Source organism: Salarias fasciatus, chromosome 14 (genome assembly GCF_902148845.1).
Source record: "Salarias fasciatus chromosome 14, fSalaFa1.1, whole genome shotgun sequence".
Taxonomy (NCBI): domain Eukaryota; kingdom Metazoa; phylum Chordata; class Actinopteri; order Blenniiformes; family Blenniidae; genus Salarias; species Salarias fasciatus.
Window position 1 is genome coordinate 6,919,098 of NC_043758.1, and position 20,364 is coordinate 6,939,461.

General features: G+C 43.3%; 1 long non-coding RNA gene across 1 annotated transcript in view; it reads left to right on the forward strand.

Annotated features, from left to right (window-relative positions):
• Positions 1 to 9,152: 9,152 nt before the first annotated feature.
• Positions 9,153 to 20,364, forward strand: part of LOC115401007 (uncharacterized) — a 75,217-nt gene continuing 64,005 nt past the window's right edge. Inside the window, exon 1 of the long non-coding RNA XR_003932849.1 lies at positions 9,153 to 9,186. This is a non-coding gene — a long non-coding RNA (uncharacterized LOC115401007). The remainder of the gene's footprint in view (positions 9,187 to 20,364) is intronic.

Below are 20,364 nucleotides of genomic sequence, written 5' to 3' on the forward strand. Positions count from 1 at the left end.
TGTGTGTGTGTGTGTGTGTTTGCATGAATATCTTAGTTTTTGTTGGGCTGTAGATGGGTGCGTGTGCACGCAGAGGGCAGCACCCACATTAGCCAGGTCACTGGCCGTCTCATGGGGCGCCTGAGGACACAGCGTTAGTTTATACGGATGGCTGAACATGGCTGCAACACAACAGCACAGGTCTGCCAAAGTCAGTCCTCTCAGAGAGCGCTGCTCTGTGGGTGATAACCCTGTTTCCTGACTGCCGGACCAGGACGCATCGCACAGGCAAACCAGAAGCATTAACAAGAGGAGGGGGAAGAAGAAAAAAAAAGAAAACCCAGAGAAGCCAAAGGGAGCGACGACACCGAGCAATCATGTTGAATCTGCCTGATAAAAAGTGAATCCACAGTGGGAGTGGATTTGACTTTAATTTAGTTATTCCAACTCATTTCAAGCATCTTCCTTCGAAAAGCATAAAGTGGAGGCGCTATAATGGCCTTATCTTATCTTTCTGGCGTACCGACTTGCTCTCAGTCTCGCTGGATTGTTTTAGAGGCTCCATCAGTGCAGGAACTCCACCCGAGTGTGAAAATCCATCCAGCACCAACTTAGGGTCACGGGGGGTCGCAGCCAATCCCAGCTGACATTGGGCAAAGGGCAGAGGACTCCCAGTCCATCGCAGAGAGGCACACAATTACACACACACACACACACACACACACACACACACACACACACACACACACACACACACACACACACCTGAGGGCAGCCTGGTGCAGTGAACCCTAACCTGAGGGTGTTTGAAGTTGGGGAGGATGAACTCCACAGTGAGCTCAGCATTTCTCTCACCAACCACTTTTTGTGTTTGTCTTCCAAATAGTTTTGTGAGCTAAGATGTTAACGTCGGTTGACTGCTGTGATCCATAATTTCAGAATAATTCTTGTGCTGGCTCACGAAATTTAATCTGAATGATTTGATTTCTGTTGACGTGACCAGCTGCTGTCACAGCTCTTACACTTATTCATTAATGTTTATGTTGAATTTCAATTTGTTTCCCCTGCACTCTGGTGCTGGGGTTAACACCACATCATTGTGTCTATAAATATGAAAATATTGAAAATGGGAAGACGTTTTACATATTTATAACTTCTTTGAAAAAGGATGTGGTCGTTTAAATAATTACAATCACAACAAATATACAGTATATCCAGAAGCCATTTCACATGATGTTCTGCCAGTTGCCCTCTGAGCCCACATTATGCCGTTAACCAACATCTGAAATCCCCTTTTCTGCTCTAAAATGAGAGTTGAAGCGTTGAAGCTTCGTGAATGTTGTAATATTATTTACCTCTCATTCAGCTCAGTGTCCAAAGTGTTATACTGAAGCAGAAGTCAGACAATAAATGGACTCTTTCAAAGTAGAATTTAATTAACATCTCAATGACTATGCATGATATAATTTTAATCATAACATTAAATCACATTTCATAAAACATGTTTTAATGAAAACTTTCAAGCATCATATCAAACTTTTTCTTACCGACTCCATCAGCAACTGAAGAGAAAAAAAAAAACACTTATAAAGATCTTTTTTTAATTCCCAACATTTTTTTCTTGGCCAGCAGCAGTCTGTAAATCACAATGTTGAAATATTTGCCAGTTAATATGTTATTTCCGCTGGATTTAAAGGTTTGTCATTCTCCGGTATATTGAAAGAACATCCTGAAATGTCACTGAGGTGTCGCTGTGTATGTATGAGTGTGTGAGTGTGTGTGTGAGTGTGTGTGTACATTGAGGAGGTCACTGGGTGTCCTTTAGCGGAGCAGATGGCTGGATTCAGCCTCTGGGCTCCTTCATCTCCTTGGTCCATTTAGCAAAGACTGACATTGTGAAACTGGTCTCAGCAGAGAGAAGTAACTGCATCAACGAACACAAAAGACTGAACTCGGTCATTTGTGATAGTTTTGGTTTCGTTTCACTCTTTAAGAGACAGCATTAGAGGATATTGAGTGCAGCCACTTCCAGTTTGTGTCTGCTGCTCCTCTTTAGTGCCCGTTTCAAAAGAGGACGTGCTTCATCTCTACATACAGAGTACAGTTTTTTAAGAGGGGACCGAGAAATAGAAAAAAAGAAATAGTGGCTATCTTCAGCTCTATGATATTTATGATTTTTCACCTGATAGTCTCTATTAAGCACAGTTACATGATAAAAATGTTAATTTTAAGATCCACTTATTCAGTTTGAGCATATTTTCTTGTGAAAATGAAAGAAAAATCGACTTTGAAATTGTCACCTTTGCAGAATCAGCAAATTGTATTTATTATATGTAAAGAATTTAGAAAAGCTCTCCTATTACGATGATATTCTACAGGACAAACCCAGTATGATCATCTCTGTTGATTTTAGCCTTTGACTTTGTTTTTTTTTTTCTTGAGTGAACACAGTTATGAAAAAAAAAAAAAAGGAAAAAGAAACCTCCGGTACTTTAAGGCATTTCAGCCTGTATTCAAATGTGTTTTCGCTCTGCCGTGCACTTCGCCTGTCACAGCTTGACAGGAGATGTCTGGCAAACCAAAGGTGGCTCCTTCTGTGCTTCGGTGCGCTCTTTAAAATGGATTTCGCTTCGCAGACTCCGCTGCACACTTATTAAATGTGACCCAAAGTAAATGTGCAAGTCACATCGATCTCAGCGTGCTAACGGTCGGAAAACCTGATGCGCGCTGAAAGATGGTGTAAAATTAAACTCATGAGGAGAGATGCAAGTGTGTGCACGTTTAGCTTCCTACCTTTGTGAGGACCTGTTTGAGAGGAAGCAGGTCTTTTTCCATTTATTTAGATTGATTCTAAGTTGAACCAGGATAGAAAACAATCAGATCAGGATTCAGTATGCTAATGATAATATCGGTAGAAGGCAATGAAGTGTGCATGTTTTTGCAAAGGGAGACAAATCATATACAAATTATACATCAGTTAATAGAAACCTTCAGATCAGTGGTTTTAAAAGTGTGAACAGTTCTCCCCATGCAGGGGCAAACCTGGGGGTCAGGGTGAGAGGGCAGCTCTCTGCATTATTTGGTCCTTTAGTTGTTGAGAATAAATCATGATTGAAATTAAACAAGTGGAGGCTTGGAATACTTCATTGGACCACATATTTCGAGACCAGGATTCATGAGAACATGAGCATAGTTATACTTTTTTGTCACCTGAACCAAATAATCTTATAATTTATAAAGGGGTTCTTATATCTGCTCACACCACTGGATTAGATTCAACACGTTTCAACCAGCAAAGCAACTTTTGGAGGACCATAAAGTTTTTTTTGTTTGTTTTTAAATGAATCCATCATCCCACAGTCAAGAGAATATTTTACCTGAACCCGCAACGTTTTATGAAAACAGGCCGTGGTCACTAAAACCATTCATACTGTGATTGATCCCAAACACTTTGCAGTGTGGTGACTGTGAATCTCAAATATGTTTGCAAATCAAACCAGACAGAACACTCAATAATAGGTTGCTACTTAAACTAAGAGTGTGCGTGCGCACACACATACACACACACACACACACACACACACACACACACACACACACACACACACACACACACACACACACACACACACGCAATGTAACAAGAAACCGTACTTGGTAATTATCAAAATGCCAACAATTTTTCACACAAGCTAACATGAAATTTGCGGTGAGCAGTCAGAGCTGGAGTCATCTGTGTGCTTTGTGAATCGGCAGCAGACGCAGTTTGCGTTCCTATGTCTTCTCCGGCGTGAGCTTGTTTGTGGAGAAAAGGATGACGAGGATCAAGTGCAGATTGGAGCAGGCCCTTCCTGCTCTCTTGTCTGCTCGACGCGCCCAGGGCTTAAACCGGTCACCGTGTCCCTGACGTGCATTCCCCGGGAGCGCGTCGTATCCCAGTCCCAGGGAGGTTTTTGTGCTTTCGATGCAGACGGCGAGGCGGTGGAGAGACGTCTCATGTCCTCTACGCTGGTTCTCCCTGATTTCGTAGTCATTGTCGTTGTCCTTTGTGCTGCGCTGCAAAATCATGCCGCTCAGATTTGTGTGTGGTCGTTTCCGTTTCACGCTCCGTCCTCTCTGAGGCGGCTCCGTGCTTGGTCTGCACATCCAATCAGAGAAACGCCACGGCGGAAAATCCACCATTATTTTGTGGCAGAGACCGTACACGAACAAATGTTTACTGACGCGCAGAGATCCTGCACCAGAGGAGATATCAACACCGTCCAGTTCCATGTTTTGGTGTGTCGATTATCAAGTACGAGCAAACTGAGTTCTGACAAACATGGAACTCTTTACGTTTTGACCATTTGGTTCAAAACTTATTAGAAAGTCCTTCTTCACAGCAATATCAGAGTAAGTAAACATCTCACAATGCACACCAGAGAGAATACCATGTTATAAAAACACACAAATCTTCACATAAAAGGTAAAATCTCTTAAAGTGTATTTTTGTCGAACCAATGTGTGCGTCAGGTCTGTTTCTTAAAGCTTCTGGATGTAGCTGCTCATACTTCTAAAGTCTCCCATTGCCTTTTCTTGACTATGTTTTCACTTTTCCGCGGCAGGAGTCATCCCCCTGTTATGATTCTGAGAGCTACTTCAAGGGCACTGAGTAATACAAAGGGCTTCTTCTTACAAATTTCCTGAATAATAATTAGACTTTCGAATCATGTTTTTCGTACTGACTATTTTTAGAGCACGTTCTGCAGGCTACCGGGTGTCGGCTCCCCCTTCTCCAGCATCACTGTGTTCTGCAGGCACCACAGAACGCCACGTTTTCCTCATGTAAACTCCGACCCAGCGTGCGCTCGGTTACAGTGATACAGGTGTGCTAAGAGAACGTTGTTGGCTTACATGGTTCTGAAGTACTTGGCAGGTTTTCACACATGGAGAACAACTGGCTCAGATGGAGGTGTATATGTATACGAAGGCAAGCAGCAGGAGGTTCAGAACGATGCCGAGGACTCCGAGCACAGCCAGGAAGCGCTCCTCGGGGGTGCTCAGGTACGGACAGGTCAGCTCCATGTAAAGGATTGGGCGTTTTTTTTTGTTTTTAAGCAACTCTTCCAATGAAACAAACTGAGATTGAGATTGTATTTGTTAAAGAACTCTATGGTTCTATGGCTCTATCTCCTGATTACTGTGTAGGTATTTACTTTTCAGTATTGGTCTTCATTACTTGTTTGAAAAGCGTCTTGTTCGTTGAGCAGTTCAGATCGGCTGTGCCGGCAGTGGTGATTTTGTAAAATGTAACACAGAAGGACACGAGTCAAACGCTTTCACAGTGTTATCTGACAACGTAGAAGCTGTTAGCACAGTGAAACATGACAGCCGACGCGCCGATCCAACTGTTACTCCACAGTTCGGTGTGAATGCAGAATGAGTGAATTTCCCCTGACGGGACGCTGCGTCGGCAGTCGTTTAAATATCCAGAGCTGACTTTAAAAATGAGAAAATACAGTTCATTACGGCCGCTGCAGATGGAGTCCAGATCATTCCACTAGCAGAGTGGGGCGTAGATACAGATCCAGCTGGGTGTAGAGCCAGTGATCCCCACATCACAGCGCCTCCTTCGCTAATCAAACCCGCTCTCAGTCCGGGAAGAATCAAGGAGAGGAGGGTGGCAGCTGATAGAAAGTCTCCACATCGAGTCTCGTAGGAATTCTTAGGTGACTGAGGTGTAGATGTAGACAAATATGACCACTAAAAGGTTGAGGATGGTTCCAATGATGCCCAGCACGGCGAGGATTCGCTCCTCGCGGTCGTTGGTGGAGTCTTCTTCTCTGGCGTGAGCGCTGCAAACATATCGGCCGCCGGGGACCATGGTTACCATCACAGACCCCCACCCCCACAGGGCGCGCCGCCTGGACACATCACGGCAGGAAGAGAAAGAAACAGGTGATTATTTCAGACACAGGAGCTGAAAATTGTTTTTCCCTTCGCAGAAGACTTCGGGCCATCAGAGATAAGTGCCTAACAGACACAGACACACACACTCACACAGAGGTGATGCTTTTGGGGCTTTTAATGTTGAATAAAGAAGACTAAAAGTTGAAAATCAGTGAAGTATGAAATGAGTTTTTGACTTTCTTCAATGCTTGACTCCTTTTTGCAATAAAACCTTTAGCTACTTCAAAACATTTCTTGCTCTGTCTGATATTTTTCTTCATTTCATTTGCAACTTTTGTATTATTTTCCCTCTCCTGTCTTTTGAAACAGTCTGCATATGTGTTCTTCTGTTAACCATCCTGGCAACCACCCTTGCGTCAGTATTTTTCAACTGATGCTTGGGTTGATGCATAAAACTATTCAATTGACACAAACTAAACCAATTTTTTTATTATTATTATATGTGTGGCTCTGCTCTATGATTAAATATAGTTTTTCAGGCCTCAGTCATTCCAAACATGATATATTGACCAATACAAACAACTTGGAAAAAAAAATAAATATATAAAATAAAGCCAGGTTTTGAAGGTTTTGATAGCTGGACAACTGGGTGGGAGAATTTGTGGGCTGTACGTTAACTGCATTGATCGGATTCCCCCAAAAAGTGGTCCAAACAAGGAAAGCCAGTGAACAACAAGAGGATGATTTGCACATGATGAATGGAGGCTGGTCTGTGTGCAGAAGTTCCTCTATTTGCTGCCTCACTGTTAGATGTGTTGCTTTTGTGATGCAAAAGGGGAGAAGTGTGCATTAAGCAGTTAGTCTGATCTTTTATCTTTATTTTTGATTTAGGACCTGCTTTTAAACACTTTATTGTCATTTTCCTTTTCTTTTTTTTTACTGACTAACTCACATTACTTTTGACTTTGTTTCAAATTTCAAATGAGAGATTTTGTCATTTTCGGACAACTATTCAAAAAAAAACTTTCAAGTTTTAGATTGAAATTGTAATCTGTAAAATTCATGTTTGTTTTCCTTTTTTCTTTTTCATCCCTGTGTGTTTTTCTTTGTCACTAATCTTTAACCCTAATGCAGGATCAATGGTATCTATTAAAGAATGAGCGAGGCTGGATGCTGATGAGGGAATTATCTTCACTCCTCTGAGAAGGAGAAGCTCGGCTGAGGACAGAGCATGGATGTTTGTGTGTGTGTGTGTGTGTGTGTGTGTGTGTGTGTGTGTGTGTGTGTGTGTGTGTGTGTGTGTGTGTGTGTGTGTGTGTGTGTGTGTGTGTATGTGGGTGGGGGTTAATGCGATTATCATCGTTGACTTTTAGTGAGTGTCCACTGCAATGAACCGCTCATAATTGCGTTCACTGCTCTGTTGCCTCGTCCAGTTTCGTCAATAACTCGCCGCCCTCCAGTGAAAGCGAAGACGAGCACAGAACGCAGGAGAGATCAGTTTCACGATGTGTTGAGATGAAAGATGACAAATTCCCTCTGACCTCCTTGGCATTGGTCACACTGCGGACCGCGAGAAAGCAATTACATATGCAACGTTCAATCGATTCATCCTCAGTCCTTTCCTCGCCCTCCACTTGTTGTTCTTGTCTTTGGTTTTGTTGGTGCGCCGGGTAAACATTTCAGCGTTGAGCAGCTGTTCGGGCGGCCTCGGGGTGTGCGTCTGCATGCATGTGTGTGTGGATGTACACATAGCCAGAGACATAGTGCAATCTTTTGATGCGGCTTAGCCATTCAGCGGTGTAACGAGATTATTTCCAGCCCACTTCGAGGGAATGCATGGCACACCTCAAAAATCAAACCCGTAAAGCAAGAGACAGGGAGAAAGGAGAGGAGTACGGCGGAGAATGCACGTCTGAGATGTGTTGCAGTCATCATCTCACCACCAGGCCTGTTTGTGTTTAGTCTATATGAAACAATCTCGAAAAAAAAAATAATAAAAAAGGTTAAATTTTTTGGCAATATAACTCTGAGTGTGGTTCATGGAAAACAGTCGGCTACTTGTTATTAAATCAGTAATCAGATGGAGGCAGGGTCTGCACGCAGCTGGAGGTGCATACTTTTTCTTTTCAGTATCTTAATACACCAACATTTTCAAAGACTTTTTTGGTTGGAAGTTGTGGAAGAAACAAATTACATTGACTCAAATTTTCAGGCTGAGAATGTGTTTTTCCTCACACTTCAGTTCAATCACCAGTATTCTGCTTTTAAAATCATTAGAAACTGAACCAATTTGTAAAAAATGCAAAAGAATGTCTCAACTTGGCATTTAAACTTTCAGCTTTACATTCTTAGGGGTAAAAGTGATCAAATTCTACTGCAGTTTACTTAAAGGTAATTTCACTCACTTTTATTAATCAATCACCTTTCTCAAGCATCTCTATTGGATAGAGACTTACCAACTTGGTCTAACAGGGGTTGATGCAGCACGGGGAACATTTATATCGATAATACCTTTGCCAGCTTTGAAAACTAACTTTGAAGTTTAGGTATTGATTTATTATGGGATCTAAAAGTTTGAGATTTTGTGCATTAAACCAATTTTAGAGCTTCCTCTTCATTATCTCTCCTGGATTCTTTGCTAGATTTCAATATAACGTACAAAGTCAGGGTCTCATTGATCCATGCTCACATCATGAATACATACAGTACTCCCTCTTTATCTCTTGTTCAGGAATGATGAGAAAGTGGTCTCGGGATCCCTCTGTCAGATAAAGAGTGGGACACGGCCAATTCTATGTGCACAGCATGCATTAATACGATTCAAAGTGCTGAATCTGCTGCACTTCTCAAACGCTGAACTTGTGAGAACATTTCCAAACGTGAGTGATTTGAGTGACAGCTACACACAGAGCCCAGCCACAGTTGATCACATGCTTTATTCTTGCTCAAACCCTCTAGTCTTCCTTTTTGAATACAATTTCTAAAGCAAGCAGATGCAATATTTTGTTCTCTCCTATGATTGGTATTTTTGGTGTTTTCTCAGCTTTCTCAGTAACTGTAGCGAGTCTTTGGTAATCTTATGTCTTAGTGAGTGCTGCAGAGTGAATATTGCAGGTGAATCTGCTGCTTTGACCGTGTTAGTGGTGCTGATTTAATGTATAAATGTGTTTAACAACTATTGTAATCTAATTTATCTTCATAATTCTCTTTCCATCCACCAGAGGGCCTTTCACTCAGTGCCCTCCTCACCTGCCCCAACCTCATGATCCACTTCCTGGTCTTCACCTCCTCCTCCCAGTCAAACATTTCTGCCACCTGGTGAGTTTTCGGTTAAATCTATGTTATAATTTCCTCGCTCGCCTGCTCTTTATTGTTTTAGGTTTTCACTTCTGTTGCAGTTTGATTCTGTATTTCTAGTTTTAGTCCTTGTTTGTTCATCATCTCTGCTGAACTGTTGAGACATTTGGTTTGACAGTTCATCACCAGTAGTTTCCAGTCCTGGCAGGTTTTCTTGCACAGAAGCTTTTCTCATGTAGCCAACTGATGTTCTAATGTTTTTACTCCTAATTAAATATTTGATTAGTTCTACACTCATTGATTAAAGTGGAAGCCACAGAGCAGTTTGTTTGAATACATTTTTAGTCCATAATCCAGTGTGGTACATTAAAAAAAGGGAACTTAAAGTTGGATTTAGAATGAAGTTTCTAAATGAGCCTTTTTTATTTTAATTTCCTAATTGCATTTGGTTCTGTTTTTGATAAACAGATGAAAGAATGAATGCATGCAGAAACTGTATGACGACTTGGAATTACATTGCATACACACTGGGTGTATTGATATCTTTTCTCCTGAGAGAACTGAAACTAGATGATAAGCTCTTTTTTTTTTTTTAGTTAAACTTAAGCATCAGTCTTGTTTATGTATCATATCAGATCAGTGTTTTAATCTTTTGAAAGATTTACATTGATATCAAAGCACCTCTGTTTTGAATAAGAAACACATGTGTTTCTGTAATTCTCTCTGTCTACGTCTGACACACACACACACACACACACACACACACACACACACACACACACACACACACACACACACACACACACACACACACACACACACACACACGCACACACACACACACACACTGGCTATGAAGCACTTTTTCATTCTGACTGTTGTAGCAGGAATATGCAGATTGTGCCTTTTCATTTTTTTCAAAATCTCATTTCATCCTGTTTTAACTGGAGGGGTTAGTTAAAAAGTTTCCCCTGCGCTGAAAGTCAGCATTAAAAAGAAGCTCTGTGTCCTTAATCAGAACTAGTTCGGCTATTTCATGCAATCCAAGCATGAGTTCGGGAAAAAAAAGCCATTTTGAAATGTTTATAATTGAAAACTGCTTCTGGATATTATTAAAAGTAATTTAAAAACAGACGAGTTTAAAGTTGTTTTGAACCAAAACAGGAGGATAGAGTGCAGTGGGCTCTGGGAAATTCAGCCGCTGCTTGAGCAGTCTGCCCCACGAAACTCATGCATAATATTCATCACAATCGGTGCAGATAGCTACTCTGCTTCCTTCGCTGTCAGATTAATTTATATAGGATGTGATATGAATTCCCTACAGATGGTCCATCTGCAGTGCAGTGTGAGTGTGTGTGTGAGCGTGTGTGTGTGTGTTACTGTGGGAGTCTGCATATGAGGTCACATAGCGATTCATTGCCAAGTTAATCTCGTGAAAATATCTCAAACGGAAATGACAGCTGGTGAGATACATATATTAAATTTCTGTATTGTGTTATCAGTTGGGTGAAATGGTCTGCCTTTTAATCATTGATTTTTTTTTTAAAACATAATTATGAGCCCTTGCATTTGCAGCAAGTTTGAATTTTTTTGCGCACCCTTCTAAGGCTGTTCACTGAGCTCAAAAAGCTTCATGAACAGAATTCTTGATGTATTGTGAGTCTTTGAGGCCTCAGTCAGCGGAACACATTTGGTGGGTGACGTGCAGCCTTGAGAATACAGTAAGTGGAGACCGTGAAGCTTCCCTCCAGGGGGAAGAAGTGATCCCGTAGTGCCGCCACTGTTGGGGCCGAGTTTTGACTTCAGCTGACACAGAGCTGTGACGGCGCCTTTGAAGGGATCGCACGCTCGTAAAATGATTGACAGAAGCGTGCTTTGCCTGTAGCCACAGTCAGAACTTCCTGCTTCTGTTGGAAGAAATGTATCTTTTTGAGTTGTGTGTGTCTGTTTCGAGCACTCAGCTGTGTGTGTGTGTGTGTGTGATGCACAAGAACTACAGTAATACAGTTTTCTGGGTTTCTCTGTGTGAACCTGCTTCATGTATTTCGTCTCTAGGTTTTCCAGCGTGTTGGAGGAAGAGCTCCTCTTTACAAAGCATCGACATTTCCTCCAGCCACTCAGCTTTCAGGCTACACTCAGAGGTTTTTCCATATCTAATGAAATAATTCACAAAATAAAGACAAAGAGGACACTTTAGTGTGATTGTTTTGTTATGACTCCAATGGAAGCATCCAGATCTGACTCTGACCTTGGTCTGAAACATTAGCTATGTGTTCCACATTGTGCAGTTACACAGCCTGCATCCCCTCTTCATTTTGCAGCAGAGAGAGGATTATGCACTAAAACGCGGTGCGGTTGATCCTAAATTAATGTGGTGCTCTCGTCAGACTACCCGCTGCATCCAAAACTTTTTACCGGAGCTGACTGACGCTGAGGACAATGCTGCTAATGAGGAACTGACAATGCAAAAAAACTTTTGTCCTCTTCAACATCTTAGCTGGATATGATCATTTCTCTCGACACTAATAAGTTTGCAGTGATTCAGACTGGGGTTTATCATCAGATGCACAGTGTGCTCATGACATTGCTCAGTAGCCGTCACAGGATGGTTCTTAATCTATAAATAGAACACATGAATCTGCATTAATTTAGAAAAATTGAGCATAAATAAAAAGTGACCGACCCCCTTTCCTTTGAAAATAAAAAACCTATGACTTGCACGCTTCCAATAAAACATTTTTAATGCTTGGTAGAGCCCAGTAATGATTCAGAAATACATGTTTTAATGTTAAATTCCTTTGGAAGTCTGACATCAATGGAAATTGCTTCTTGGCGTGAGGCTAAGTTTGTGCTGCATGAGATGTTCGAGGTAATGTTGAGAGTTTCACTCTTGGCAGCCCTGCTGAACTGGGATTTTTTTTTTTTTAAATGTGTTTTCTGGTGAAGCAGCTTTGATCACTGTGACAGGGAGATAGATTTTATCCCCCCTGAGATTTAAAAACAAAATTTAAAAAATCAGCAGAAGAGGGAATGAGGGATTAATCCCTTTCATTCCTAATTCACAGCATAAATATATCACACCGGGATGTGAAGCGACACGATCACACTGGATGAACGCTGGGCTTCATTGAACCGGAGTCGTTGCCAGTGCTTTGGTGACTGAGGTACTTTATTTCTTCAGATTTACTTATTTAGTCTAATTGAATTTAATTTCCCATCCTAACATGAGCAAAGATATTTCATTCTTGATTAGAATTTCAACCTCTTCATTTTGAAAGCGGCCTCCTACTTTTTCTACTTCTCTCTTAATGGCACCTTTTTCGCTCTTCACGGTTCATTGTCCTCTCAAATGATTCTTCAGTCTGTCAATAAAAAGCTGATCATCGCTGTAATGTTGCTGTGATGCTTTGTCTGAGCTGGCGGTGCTGCGTGCATCAGTGTAATGATTCACTCAATGAGTTCGGCTCAAGTTAGACGTCGTTTGTTCGTTTTTATTTATTATTTTTTATTTATTTATTGTCTGGTATTTTCTACTGGACGTAATCCAGTGAAATGGAGTTCAGGAATAACACTTCAACAAGTTCATAAAACTTAAGTATTGAGTTACCTACTGGTGGTAAAGTTCTTTATTCTGACAGCAAATTAGCTTTGTAGATAAGAACGTTTTACATTAGCTTGTAGTTAACCAATCCATTGTCTTTCTACATCATTTAAGAGGAGCTTGAGCCAAGATGCCATTATGGGCGAAAGCAGAGACGTCCTGGACAGATCAGCTTTACAACTAGTAGTTTACTTTTAATTAGATGATCGGATAAACAAACCCGGGTCAGATGAATTGGTGTTTTTTTAAGATCTGCATAAGCCTCACTGAAGGCTTAAAGCTATAGTGCGTAACTTCAGTCGCCCTCTAGCGGAATTCTGCGTTCTTACAACAATAAAGCCGGCGCTTCCACATGACGTACGCCCAGGTGTCCCCCCTCCCCCTCTACCCCCAACCTGCCACGGTGATTCGCGTTTCCACAGCGTGAATAACCGCTGGAAACGGTTTTTATTCTGTGTGAATAAGGACAGCTGGTGATGCCGGTGTTCGACTGTCGGAGAGTTTTTTTTTCTTTTTCTCCTCTCTGTTGTCCAGGCGCTGCACAATTTAGCGTGGGCGGGGCACCCGGACTGAAAAGGTCTGGCGGAAACCCTGAAGTAGCACGTCGCTTCCTCGGTCTGTCTGAGCTCTGCCTGTTGCTATGAGACCCTCTGCTCGTCCTCCCCCTCCCTTCTTGCCGTGACGTAAAATGCGTAATTTCCTGCGCGCCAGCGGCGGAATGTCGCCGGTTGACAAGCAAAGCAAGAATTATATATATGTTGAACAATCCCGCGAGATGTTAGAGGAGCCGATCGGCTTAATCTGCATTTTGTCATCTCCACGAGGAGTGGCTTGGCTAAAACGGACATTCATAGACATTTAAAGTTACGCACTATAGTTTTAAAAGTGATAAAAATCCACCCAAGTGTTTTCACACTTGATTCTTCCCAAGAGAGAACCTGATAAAACTAATATGGCTCAAAACAACTGAATTTTTGCATGTATACAAAAAAATGATAATTTATCAAAAGTGTATTGATGTTTTTGCAGTAAAGGGAAAAAATAGACTGTTGTCCAAGCTCACACAGCAGTAATATTATCTGATGTGGAGAAAAGATTTGTTAGTGATGCATTTATAGGGGAGATATTTATTATTTATCATGCTGCTGTGGGCCTGATGTGTTGACTGTTTCTTGTTATCACAAACCTCTCAAACGCAAAGCTAGATTTTCTTAACTGATGATTAATAAAGAAAGTTAGATTTTGTGTCTAGTAATCCTTCTATAGGTGAAAGCTTTATCCATCTCAATTAGCCTCAAATGCAGTGGGATGAAACCAGAGTATGTGGGGAAAAACCACAGGGAGAACATGCAAGCTCCACACAGAAATGCCTTCAAGCCGTTGGATCAGTGATTTCTCAAGTTCACAATGAAGAATCTGAATGCCTTAAATCAACAGAACGCAAACTGTCCTGCAAGAAGCCAGACTGAATGGAAATAACGTCACACACAACATGACGAACAGATTGAGCTGTTCAGCCGTGACCAGCTGTGCTCTATCTATTAGCTGTCCGTGAAGTAGCGATCTGGGAAAGGTGGAAAAACAAACACTGATCGGTGTCATCGATCGATGGTCTTATTGACTTCACTAAAAGTCTCAAGCATTGATCTTTACAAATGATGTCTGCTACACTGCTCAGACCACTGGGAAACTCAACAAATAAAGCTGGTAGAGGCTAGAAGACATCCATCCAATAGAGAAATGCCCCAGAGAAGCCATATCTGTAGCTAAGCTTACAATACATGTCATATATTCTGTATATATGTCACAATAGTGAAATATTCAATAGAGATCAAGTATTAAAAAAAGACACATTTTGCATCTTTCTTTTCCGGCTGCTTCTCGCTCGCTGAGCTAATTTCCATGGCGATGGTGTGGGAGCCGGATCCTTATGACACTAGAATGTTCCACCGCCTCATTACAAGCTGGGCTGGCCAGCGCTGCGAGAATACAAGGCCAGCGGCCATCGAGCGACTGTCACTTCGCCTCAGCCGCAGCCACGCTCCCCTCCGTGGCGATGCATGTGCGGCTTTAACGGTGTGTGAGAGGAAGGGACTGCTCGGAGTGTGGGAGAGAGCGCAGCATGTATGCATTCTTGATGGCAAGGAGAGTGCAGTCCTGTAAGTGAGAATAAAGGAGAGGTCGGGTTGACCCAAACTTCCTGCTTTCACTGACTTTAATGTGTTTTGATTGTGCAGATTTCTTTTGTCTATTTCTACTGTTTTGTGGTTTCATGGATTTAATTGGCAGATTGTTTTCAGGAAGAGGTGAACTAGATCATTTACAGAGCTTATTCTCTAGCTGTAGGGCAGCTCACCTCTGGGGGAATTTCAGGAGGTTTCAGCAACACTTATCTGGGGGTCAAGGGACTACCTTTTCCCAGCCTGATGTTTTTCTGACTTGAATTTATGGGAATAAGTCACAGCAAAAAGTATTGGGTATGTCATTAATTTTAGCACTCTTGGAAGGGGATTTAATGTAAAATAAATGGAGATGACTCAAAATCATAAACCATGCCTTGGTGTAAAGTCAACAGTCACAGACCATCTATAGAAACCTCCCAGCTGTTCTAAGTCAAAAGCATCCAGTTAACAAGAGTTGAGCTTTTTATTGCTCATCAACATCAACACTTGGTAATGTTGATATCTTAAAATTTGAAAAATATGAGGAATGCTGACATTTAATCGAACATTACTATGATGAAACAAATGCTGCTCAATTTAAAAGCCGGGTTGTCACATTCTGTAATTCACAGCATTTGTATAGTCCAACAAAGTATGGATGCTTCCAGTGAAGCTGTTCATGCCTGAAGGTTAATATAACACAGCATTTTATTCAGAGCCGCAAACTTCATCCACACAGGCAGCTCTGTAGCACAGCTGTATGTACAAATCACTGAGACGGTTGAAAAAACTTGTATGTGTGGCAAAAATCATTAAAACAGCCTTTATGGCAAATTTTGGAAAACTAAACTCGAGGTTCACAAAGCAGGCGAGTCTTTTATTACTTCAACTGTCCAATATGAAAGAAAGTAAGAAAGTTCTCAACTATAAGCTCACTGGGGCGCAGAAAAAACATGTGCAGCATGTCAGAGTCTGCAGAAAAGAACACCCTAGGTTAATCAGATAATGTTTAAATGAAAGAACCACAAACAGTTTCACTTCAGCTGAATTCCCTTCACGCTTTACACCTTCTCAGCAGCACCGGAGTCCTGGTGGCGCCCTGCAGCATGTGACACATTAGTGGACAGTAGTTCACAGAGACCTTCAGTGACGAGGAGTCTTTGTTTGTGGAATAAAAGCACTGATGCAAACCAGAGTTCACATCCTAATTTTGCCTTGAAACATCGATGATGTCTGGCTTTGTAGCTCTCATTCCGATGTGACTAACATGCCACAGGCAACACTGGCTCGACACACCACCCCCTTCACTGGCGACAGGTGACATAATGTGTTGATGTGACGTATTTTTCATTAGTCTGCTGAATGATTGTCTAAAAAGCTTCCATCTCTTCAGCACAGGTAAAGTCATGATGATGCATGTTTGGCTGTGGTGAGATAATAATCAGAGTTTATTTGTAAAGATCTAGGAGACATAATGTGAACCAGTTCACTTACATATTGTCAAAAAATGTGACCTGTGCTAAATATGATCAGATACTTTCTTCTGAACTTCTTTCTCTCACTAATCCTTCACCTTTGACCTTGGCCAACCTCAGCAAGAGACACAAAGCTCATGAGTAGATCCAACACACAAACACAAACACACGCGTTCTGCTGTCAAAGGTAAAGAACGATGGTGTAGAAATGTCTACTTACCACACATTGCACCAGGAGGGCAGCCGAAGACTCTTTTCCTTCTTCTCTTTATTCAAGCATGTTGTCGAGTTTTCCTTCTCCTCGGTCCTGCTGGTTTCTCTCTCCTCTTCCTCCTCTTCCTCCCCCTCCCTGTCCCCCCTCTTACCGCTGCTGTTCAGGTCCAGCTCTGTCGCTGGTGGGGAGAATCCAGGCGGCACACACACACACACACACACGTGCACGCGCGCACACACACACACGCCTTCAGGAGACTCTTTGAAAATACACTCAGACACAGCTGGGCTCAAACCTCAGTGCACACACCGGCGCGCGCACACACAAACACAGCTGAGCTCGTCCTCGACAGTCCCCTCACACCCCCGCGCTGCCCCACATACACACACAGCTGGTCCGTCCGCAGCTGGATGGAGACTGTGTCATTGTGTCTTCCTCCGGTTTTTTGTTTTGAAGAATCGGAGCTTCAGATCTGAGAGAAGGCTGCTCTCTAACTTAGCGTCTGCATTGTGACTTTCCTCCGATCTCCAGGTGAGCGATCCTTATGAGGTGATGCACATCCCCCCCAAAAAATCCCCACACATATCTCCTCACACAGTCCTCCTCAATCTCTGTAATGAGGCCATTTTCTTCGACTTTGAAACGGCTCCAATCAGCACAGGGCAAAGCGGCATCTATGCCCCGGCGCTGTTGCTCTTGTCATCTGGCAGCGATGCAGAGCGGTTAATCAGAGCAGGTGAAGCACATCAATCCCAAACACAGATCTCTGTTGTTCTCACAGGAGAGAGGAGGAGATGATTCCGGTTCGCTCGGATCGGGTCCGGGTTTCCTCCCCGAAGCACCAGTCTCTGCTGTTATTCCGCACTCCTCCAGACAGCTGGTCAAAAAAGCTTCAGGAAGTCGGCGCTCGTTTGTAGGTCTGCGCTCTCTCCGCGCTCATCTCCTCTGACACGCTGAGCAGCTTGTCCGTTCCAGTTGCAAAAAAAAAAATCTCTCGGAATGAATAATCAGCTGTATTTCTCCTGGTTTCTGCTGTGTGCTACAAGGAGCAAGTTCATCCCAGAGTGGCCTTGTCAGCATCAATATTTAACAGGAACTTCTTACCATGTTGCTGTCACAGTTAAACTTTCCATGTCCCCGTCGCTGTGCGTTGGATTTAATGTTGCTCTGCACTGTCCTCTCTCCCCATTGTAGCTCTTGCTCTTTGCTTGAATGGTTATTTTGCTAAATTGTCCCTTACCTCTCTTTAACCTTCCTGCTCTTCAAAGTTTTCCTCCTTTCTCATGGCCAGCTGTCTTGAAGCTTCTCGATATGCAAACCTCAGTCATGCTCTCCGTCCCTGAAGCTAAAGAGTCACCCTGGACTCTTCCTCCTCCCCCCTTGTAGGAGCCCAGGCGGTTTTTCATTAAATCCGTCCGTCTGTCTTTCTTCGTCGTCTGTCCACCCTGCAGCAAACCTTCGTCCAACCTTCCCTCAACTGGCCTCGGTCACACTCCACTCTCCACTTTCTGAACTCGCCCTCCTCTCGCCTTCGTCTCCCTCCAGCCAGCTGATTCACTCGGCCTGTATCACTCACCGCCTGCCAGTGGAGCTGCTTCTGTCCTCGTCCTGTCCTTCCTCTGTCTAATGACAACTCAGTTGCGGTCCGGTCCTCTCTGTTTTCCCTCTGATGTCTCCTTCATTGTTGCTCCATCTCCCTCCACCTCTCCTCTCGCATGCACAATGCACAGCAGACGAGCGCTGTGCTCTGAGTCATACTGCTCTGCTCTCTCCTCCCTTTTCCTTCCAGAAGCTTGCAAATGTTCCTGTGTGCGTGTGTGTGTGCATGTGTGTGTGTGCGCGCGTGTGTTTATTTCTCTCTTCTCTCTCACAGCCCGTCAGGATCCGTTCAACATTTCTTTGTATCTCAGGAACTGAAACGATGCCTTTGCGTCCTGCTGAGATCGACAGAAGGACAGCCTGTGGATAGACAGTCAAGCAAAGAGACGGAATAGGAAAGAAAGAGTCACACTTTCCCCGACAGGCACGAGTCAGCCTTCCAACACTCGCTTTCTTGGCCGTGATTTATTTACAGGTGGCTTCCTCTTTCCTTTTCTTACTGGAGAAATGTCCCGCTTGACCGGCTGTGGTCACCGATGCAAGTTTGCTCCCTTTTCTCCTTAGTTTAACCCCGGCCGCTGCTTCCTCAGGTAAACCTTTGTGACAGTCTGGAAATAAGAGGAACAATAGAAGGACAAAAACCGTGGTAAATGCTCCCTGAAAGCACGTAAGCACAAGAAAGAGAGGGAGATGGAGGAATTGAAGAAGGATGTGGAGGTGAGGAGGAGGAGATGCCCTCGGGGTCTGTGGAAGTGACAGCTGGGGAGATTTTGAGGGAGAGTGAGGAGGAAGTGGAGGAGGAGGAGGATGAAGAACGGAGTGGAGGAGGGAGGTTGTGGAGAGGAACTTGTGTGTGGGCGGACCAGAGAGGAGATTGTGGGATAGATACTGAAGCGAAAGGGGTGTGGCCAGATGGACGGAAACACAGACACAAGCATGGGTTTGTGGCTGGATGCACAGTTCCTGCAGCTTTTCCGTGTCGTCCAGGACGTCTGCGATGCAGAAAAAGGCCCGTCCCAGCCCGTTAATCAAAGCTACGGCAATTTAAATGACCCTCGTTTTATATTCCAGTCATTTAGAGCAGAATCTTTTACCTGCTTGGGAGTCCTGTAGCTGTCCCTGTGACAGTGCACTGCTCCTCTCTTTTCATTTCCACCTCTCTCATTGCTCTCTGCCTGCTGCTGCTGCAGCCTCAGACTCTGCTATCAATAAAATGCAGCATCCCTCTTCCCCCTCCTCCTCCTCCTCCTCCTCCCTCAGACTATCCCACTCTGTCTCCCTCCCTCCTTTCACCCGTGCTCTCATTCTCTCTATATTTGTCCTCCCCTGCCTGTGCCTGTCTCCCACTCTGTTTCCATCTCTTCTCGCTCCTCGTTTTTTTTTTTTTACTTCACGCCTTCACCCTTTGCTTCTTCAGTCTCTACCTCCACTTTGCTCTCTGTTCCTGCTTTCCGCCGCTACTCCTTCCCTCTGTTTCGCCGTTCTTTTCCACCCCTCCCTCATCGAGGAGAAGCTTCGAGAACACAGTGGAAAGACTGGGAAGGGAAAGCTCTCAGGACATGTGTTCACCATTCATAACCCTGCCTCATGAATAAAACACACAACATACATTCATGTTTTCTCATATGCATGCACACACAGACTATCTCTCTCTCTCCTTTTGTCTCCCATCTTAACAAGAACAAAAGCACATCCTGCGGGGATCTTTCATTTTTTTAATGCATGCATACCTGAGCGGCTCAGCCACACATGATGCTCGCCGCACGGCACACCGAAGGCAGCAGGAGGACAAACTTTCCTGTGGTGTGAGACCACAGCTGTAATTCAGTGGGAAACTGAACAGACAAATAGTTATTGTAACCGCAGCAGCACACTTGTACGCAGAAACGCTGTCATTTCAAATCCAGTGGGACGAACACGGACAGCGGACAAACAAATGAAACATTGACTCAAATAAATTTGTGTGAAAATAGTGTTTCTGTGTATAGACACATCTGTCACACTGTGTCTGTGCATACATGTGTAACCTATGACATGTACTTGTGTTGTGTGAGTTTAGTGAGTTTGTGTTACTATAAATGTGTGTGTGTGTGTGTGTGTGTGTGTGTGGCTGGTGAGAGGTGTCCTTTAGGCCTCTGGCGTCACCCA